The sequence below is a fragment of the Capsicum annuum genome, chromosome 6, assembly GCF_002878395.1.
Source record: "Capsicum annuum cultivar UCD-10X-F1 chromosome 6, UCD10Xv1.1, whole genome shotgun sequence".
NCBI classification, from domain to species: Eukaryota; Viridiplantae; Streptophyta; class Magnoliopsida; order Solanales; family Solanaceae; genus Capsicum; species Capsicum annuum.
The window spans coordinates 185058493-185066613 of record NC_061116.1 but is presented as its reverse complement, the minus strand read 5'-3'; the positions used below and the strand labels follow the sequence as shown (position 1 = coordinate 185066613).

At 30.6% G+C, this 8121-nt stretch overlaps 1 pseudogene; it reads right to left on the bottom strand.

Annotated features, from left to right (window-relative positions):
* Positions 1-1558: 1558 nt before the first annotated feature.
* On the bottom strand, positions 1559-1805 carry LOC124899751 (annotated as a pseudogene).
* Between the last annotated feature and the right edge of the window lie 6316 nt (positions 1806-8121).

Genomic DNA, 8121 nt, shown 5'->3' with positions numbered 1-8121 from the left:
CTCCTAATTGTACTCCTCTCCATTATAGTGAATTCGTCCACCTCTTTCCGTAGTTTTCCCATCAAGGATTTCCACATAAATCTGTGTTTTTTCTTCTTATTTTTTCTTTTATTTTGTGGTATTGCTTATTCTGTCCGAACATAACAGTTTATAGGATCAAAACTGAGACTAAGACAAGTTCAGTTTTTTTAAAACTCTTTCCGTTTTCGGGGTTTGAAATAGTTGTACTAGATATGTTTATCACAAGGTGGTGGAGAACGGAGCAGCTCCTCTCCAGTACATTTATTGTTAATTTTGTCCGGTGGAGGAGTAATCTACTGACGGCTGGACAACTATATATTTAAGGATTAATAATTGATTAACCCAGAAAGCTCTTTAAACTATGGTTAAAACACACATCAGTTTTATATTTTATTTATTTTCCTTATCGGCAACATTAATGGGTGAGAATCTTGCTCAAGTTGGTTAGTTTTTCTTTTTCTGGAAAGCTACCTTATTTTCATGATTTATTTTTTGTCTTTTTTTTTTTTTAATTTTAATGGTCTTCTTTAGTTCATTATTTTCACCTATATTTTATCCCAAATTTCAATTCTTTCAAATTAAGCTCTATTATTTTTGAGAAAATAATGTAAATTTTTTAAAAAATTATAACGTAATAGAAAATTACTGCTCCCTGTTTTTTTCGATAAAAAACAACATAAATATATTAGAGTAAAATTGAGTTGTGTCTTGAACTCTATTTATCCCGCTACATGGACTTAGCTTTATTCAAAGTTGATTAAGGGATGCTCTAAGATTTGAAAGTGAGACAGTTGAATGCTTGGTAGATGAGTCAATTAGTCATTTGATTGATTATTCACTGCAAGCAGTTGAAAGGCTGCATATATTCTGGAACCTGGCAGGCTGTGAAGAGCCTTCTTGGTCACAATAGTTCTAAGGTGCAAGAAAGGGCTAAAGCACAATTTGATAGTTGAGATACAGGGAAAGGCAATTGCATGGTTTCAGTGGGTACTTCACAACAGTATCTTCAGTATAATGTCAAAGGAAATGCAAACTGAGAAAGAAAAGCCATACTTCTATGAGGCTAATACTCATGAATTACATTACAGATGATGTTAAAATAAATTTTTTCTTTGTTGTTGCATTAAGAAACAATAATCAGAATGTCAATCATATTAAAATTGTCAACATAATCCATGATAACAAACACCAAATTGTAACTAAACAAAAAACTACTGTACAAAATAAATTTCAAAATCCACACGTGGGTTACAGCCTCTTGATGAAAAAAATTGAAAACGTTTCAATTCATAGAAGTTTTTTTTTGTAAAGGAAAATTAATTTGTGAATAAATAAAAATATACTTAACCTCAACTTTGGGAGAAATGATAAACAACAAAACCAGATAATACCAAGATCCACTATAATCTTGGTATAATTTCACAATACAAGAACAAACAGATAGTACAGTGTTTCTCAACAGTAAAATGATTTAGTGCAGCCCAGGAAAATCACTTTCTAGATTGTTTAATAGAAATTACTACTAAATCACCAACTCTTAATGATCACCGGGCAGAGACTTAATAATGTCGGAATCACCTGGGTCAATGATGCCGAGACATGACACATGGTGGAACTTTCCACATGTTGTACCAAGATCAACTTCCCTTGGGAGGTTCTTGGAGTTTTGAGAACAGTTTTGTAACCAAGAGTGTATTTGCCACTCTTCATAACAAGAGACAATCTGTTATTGATGCTTTCATGGGTTCTCTTAGATTTCTTCCCTTTTGTAATCACCATTTTCTTGATATCTGTGAAAACAAAGGGGGAAAGGATCAACTCATAGAAGTGAATGTCAATGGCGCTAGAATACAAATCTCGAACTTAACCAACCGGCTATTCCAGACAAGGATCACTTGAAATTCATACCCTTAGATTATGAAGCTTCACTTGAAATTTGGAAAAATGTATGATATAAATGTCTATACCTTTTAGTAACTTCAACAAGACTAGACTAGCATCCATCTCGTTTATGTTCGTAGCATCTTTAGTCCACCTCTTTAATATATAATGTCTCAGAATCATATCTTTTATATTCAGTATGTCTAGGATCTTCAAAGCATGTCTACACAATAAACCCAAAAATTCAAATAATTTACAGCTGCAAGAAACTTGAATTACTGATTGCTTAACTGTTACAACATGCTTTTTAACACTTCCAAGACTACTAACATTGTAGGTAACCACTTCTCCTTCGTCATAACAGTCCTTTATTGAAACCAGTAATGACTTTTCCCATTCATTCCGAAACATGTTAAATATAGTTGGGGTGTACACTTCTCTAGCGTGAATCAATAAACGATGTTTAACCTTTAAAATAGATATTCTTTGAGTCATGTCAAAATTTGACTTATTCTCATTCACACGCTTATCATCAACTGATCTTTGAAAATGTTTAAAAAATTGAGCAATATCCAAATCAGATTTTAAATATCCCCTTAAAGATGCATTAAAGCTCTCACTTAATTGTGTGTTTCGCATACCTGCTGACAATGTATTTCTCCCATATATCATGGACCATTTATCACTTATTGCAAACGTATTTTTCAACTAACTATTATCCTCAAGATCATATTTCTCAAGCATTTCCTTCCACGCACATAAAGATTTGATTAAGATTTTTAAATGCATTTTTTTCCAAGTGCCATACATAAAGACGATGATATGTTTGTGGCATTACCAATGAGATAGCAGCAACTATTGCAGGATCTTGAGCAGTAAAAATTATTTGTGGTTTATCTGCAGACATAATCCTAAAGAATGCATTAAAAAGCCATTCAAAAGATTCAGTTGATTCTTCATATAAAAAGGCTGCTCCAAATATAACCATTTTCCTGTGATTATTTAAACCAATAGGCAATGCCAAAGGTTGATACTCTTTATTTGTTCTATATGTCGTGTCAAAAGACACAATATCTCCATAAATCTTAAAATCTCTTATCATTTTTGTATCGGCCCAAAATATATTCGTTATCAAACCATCATCATGTCATTGTAAAGAATACTGAAAAACAGGATCTTCTAATATCTTTTTCTCAAAATGGTCAATCAAACTTTGAGCCACTCCACGTTTCAAACTATCTCTTCTTTTATCCCAAAGATAATTTTTCTGCTCTCTCTTTGTGTAACCTAGAAAAGATTGTCCTCCAACTTGACGAATAGAATAATCAAATGAAGCTTTAGGATGTATCCTTGAATCATCTAATTAGTCAATTTCATATGCTTGAGTAACTTTTATCTTTCTCTGTGAGGGAAGCATTTGAGCCAAAGAAGAAAAAACAAGAGGATGATTATGTTTCTCTTCAAATGAAGTCATGTGAAACAAACCACTTGACTGACGACTAACAATAATATGAGTCAAGCATCCTGTTCTAGTTTCATCTCTTTTTCTTTGAATGATGCATCTCTTTTGTCTTTGTTTCTATACCCTTCTTTATAACATGTCAATTTTCTTAAAGTCACATACCCTTGAATTTTGTTTTTGTTAGCATATTCTTTCCTAATACTAAAACCAGCTACACTAGCATACTGATTATAATATTCATATGCATGTTCTTCCAAAACAAACTCCATCCCAAGTTTTATAGGCACATTACATCCACTTTAAAACTCACTAGATCCAATGTCCATAAATCTAAATACAAAAAATATAAACATGAGAACAGTCAGTAAATCCTATAGTTAAAAGGAACACTAATGTGAAACATGGAGTGAACCAACTAAGAAAAATATCCAGAAAGTCGTACTCATTCATTATCGAATAATAATAAAATGAAGCGTGAAACGAACCAAAATATGTAGTTCAAGTTCTATGTTACTTGATAAACAAAGGTTATTTTTAGAGGTATATTACATTGGTGATTGCTAAAAGGATGTTAAATAGTTTGATTACTACAAAAGTCTATTTAAGGCATTTTATCAAACATGTGATAGACACTTCTATACATTAACATTTTTAGCTATACACCGACATTTGCAACTATAGGAAAAGTGTAAAGCAACGAATAACCTACTTTTATGTCATCACTTCTTTCCGAGAAAATAAAACTGTTCTTCCACTGATTTTCTTATTCTTTGTGATCTTCTGTTGTTGAGGCTTGTAAACGGTTTAGTTTTCTGTCGAGTGTTGTATCAATTTCCCATTGAAATCTTTTTTCTAAGAAAAGAAAATCTTTTTCCACCAAAAAAAATTTTCTGCACAATTTTTTCGCAACTCTCTCTCAAAAATTTGCTTTATTCTCGGATTTTACCTTAATTTTATTAAACTGATATTTAACCAGACCTAATATTTTGCTTTAACCATGGTTTAAAAGACTTTTTGGGTTATTCAATTATTAACCCTTACATCTATAATTGTCTAGTTGTCAGTAGATTACTCTTTTACTGGACAAACTGGACAATAAATGTACTGCAGAGGAGCTGCTCTCGGTGGAGAAACAACATATACTTGAAGTCTTTATCCCATTTCTACTATATAGTCCTTAGGGCTGGACCTATTTTATTTAATTTATAAATTATAATTTAGTCTTTAGAGTTGCTCTCGTTGTTTTACTCACTATGGTGGAAAGCAATAAATTATGCTTAACTCAATAACATTAATAGACCATACTATACATATAGGATAAAAATAGAAAGGGACAAGAGAAAACAAGATAGAGAAGGAGAATTAGATGATAAGGAGAAGAAATAAATTAGGAAAAGAGATCAAATACTCCTTTACGTTAAGAAAAAAAAAGCAACCATCAACAACTTAAAAATCTCTCTCGTGCTTTCCAGATAACGGCCGAAAATAGTCTCAGACTAACTTTCAAAATTCATTATCTAAAGGAAAATTTACCTGAAAAGATAAATTTAGATCCGTGAGATAAAATTAATAAGTTAAATACAAGTGAAAGTTAACGATAAAGTTGAAAAGCTATACTACTGATCATTCATTATAATAAAATTAACATACCATTTTAAAGCCGATCTAATTGGGATGAGTAGATTCTCAAACATGTTAGAATCTTATTTAGGTTTGGGGAAAATGGGAGCGATCCATAAATACCTCAAAGGCGCGAGAAATATATCAAAACTCGTGGTAAGACTGAAAAGTACTGCTACCAGTAAGCCACACATTAATATAATAAGACGGTTTTAAATATATTTAAATAAATAAAAAAGCGGGATAGAAGTCACTTTTAAGCTAACAAATATTATAAATTCAAAAGATTAAGTCAAGCTTTTATACTATCTTGTTTGACTTTATTTAATTTTTGACATTGTATTTATTGTCTAAATGTTCTATTTGTCTACTTGCTTGCCGCTTTGATCTATTTGAACTGAAATATAAGTTGTCTTCTCTCGCGAACCCTTCTGAGTCTCTGAATATACCTACCACCATTTACTGTGTGTGCAGCTAAGCTCCACAAAACCTTCTATTTGAGAAGAACCAGTGTTTAGTTACGTTTCTGGTTTAAGGAATATTAATCACACATATTAGGCGGATTGGATCACTAATGGAACCAAAATAGTTCTGCTACTGGTAAACTGGCCCTCCCCTATTCAAGTGGTCCACTCAGATAGGCCAGTCTAGTCACCTATCTCCACCAGGGTAAACCAAGTAGAACTGAAACTCAAACATAGCTATCCCAATTAGGCTTTACTCTATGTGCATCATGCATACTTGACCTAGCGGGACTCGGCACAGGGAATACCGTAATTACTCTTAAAGATGTACATCTTTATAATGGTTACATAAAAGTTTCTATAAATTACAATAACTAACGATTTATGTAAAGGAAATACTGAAATTTCATCTCCATGTACATCTTTATAATGGTTACATAAAAGTCACTATTATTACAATAATTAATTATTTAAGATATTTGAAGGACATAACAAAGTTTGTTGAGTCTCAAAACTTTATTAGCCACATAAATTGGGATAGAGAAAGTAACATTTATTATTTTAAAGCAACATAAAAAATCATAAATCACAATAATTAATAACTTAAAATATTATCGACATATAAAAAAATTGATTGATTCTGCATATACTATCACAATCACATAAATTGGAATAACAGTAACTTTGAAAATAGCAGAAAGTAATATAAATCACAATAATTAACAAATTAAAAATGTAAAACTATATATAAAAAAATTGGTTGACTCTCTAAATTCCATTAGTGTCACACAAATTGAGATAAAGAGAACAATATCTATTCTCTGAAAATTATATAAAAATACTCTAAATTGCAATAATTAACAACTTAAAATATTTAAATACCTACAAACATAAAAAATATATATATAGAAAATTTGATTGATTCTCTAAATTACATCAATGACACATAAATTCAAACAATGAAAGTAACATTTATTGTCTAAAAATTATATAAAAGTATTGTATATCATAAAAAAACTTAAAATATTTAAAGATCCTAAAAATTTTTTGATTGATTGTGCAAAATTTATCTGTATCATATAAATTGAAACCAAAATATAGCACAAATACGGACTCTTGTGTCTAGTACATATCTAAACCAAAGGCAGTAAATAATAATGTATAGTCAAAATGTAGCGATGAAAATTTGGGCACTGATTACGAAAATTAAACCCCTTAACCAAAGCTCCACAATAATGCTCTATTCCATGTGGATTCACACAAATCCTTATAGTCAATTTTGTACTAAGTTTTCTTATGTAAATAACAAACTTTTGAATAAGTGGATTCAGTTGAACACACTCGAAACCACATGGGTCCGCCCCTGACCATATAGGTGTTGGTATCAAATCTGTCATGACCCGAGTTGAGGCCCTGATCGCGACGGGCATCCCGTACCACAAAGGCTCGAAAGACCCTTAGTATACTATCATAAGCATAATTCATACCTAAATTATGGTGCGGAAGATATAATGAAATTTAGGAAATCTCATAATCAAGTTACGTCAATAATGTTATGACCATACCATATCCAAATATCGTCCAGAAAGCCTCTACTGAATACTAATTGTCTAGGATGGGACAAGGCCCCGGGCTGGACCATAGACTGAAAGAAGTCAACATATGAATAAATTTCATTCGAAAGATGGATGGTTCACCAACTCTGTCATTATCTCAAGTGTTCTACTGGTGTGATGGACCACGGATATGTGCCTCAGAACCTGTAATTTAAAGGTCAATACTTGAAAAGTATTGGTATGCAGAACAATCAAAAATAATATTTATTTCATACAGAATAATTGAAAGCATTGCAAAATCAATGTAGCATAATATATATAAATAAACATATATATATTTATATACATACATATATATAGAGAGATAGATAGATAGATAGATAGACGTGTATATACATATATATAGATATGTGTATATATACATATATATATATATATAAATATATATATATATATATATATATGTATGTATGTATGTACACACATCTCTCTCTCTCTCTATATATATCTATATATCTATATTTATATAAATAGTGTACGTGCTTTGCACGTGTGTCTTTCCTTAATTAAGTAAGTTTTATAAAAAAAAGTTATTAAAACATAGAAATATTTATTAAAATAATTATTGTATCTAATTAAAAAATATAAAAAATTATCATATCTCAAATATGTTATAGCATGTTGTGTTTCAATTTATTGTTTATTTAAAATAAAAAATTAGTTTTTTCACCAAAAAAATAAATAAATAAATTAGTTCTTTTAATCAAGATTCACGCAAGTAAACACAATAATTACTAATCATTATCATGTAGCTATCCACCGTTAATCTGCTTCACTTAAATATTAATCAATCATATTATTACTGAACCAATTTAAAACTTTTAGTTTTTTGAGTAGTTGATTTTCTGGTCAATTGGCTTAAATTCAGCAAAGAAAACCAACAGTTTAATTCTTTACCCTCTCACAAACACCAATACATATTTAATGGGTAAGAACAAAATCTGATGAGTTACTGCCCTAATGATTGAGCGAGTCTTCTTAGGCTTCTAAGTCTACGAAAATAAACCTCCAAGACTGCCCAAAAGCTTTTCACTTTGTAATTAACTTTCAAGTTTTA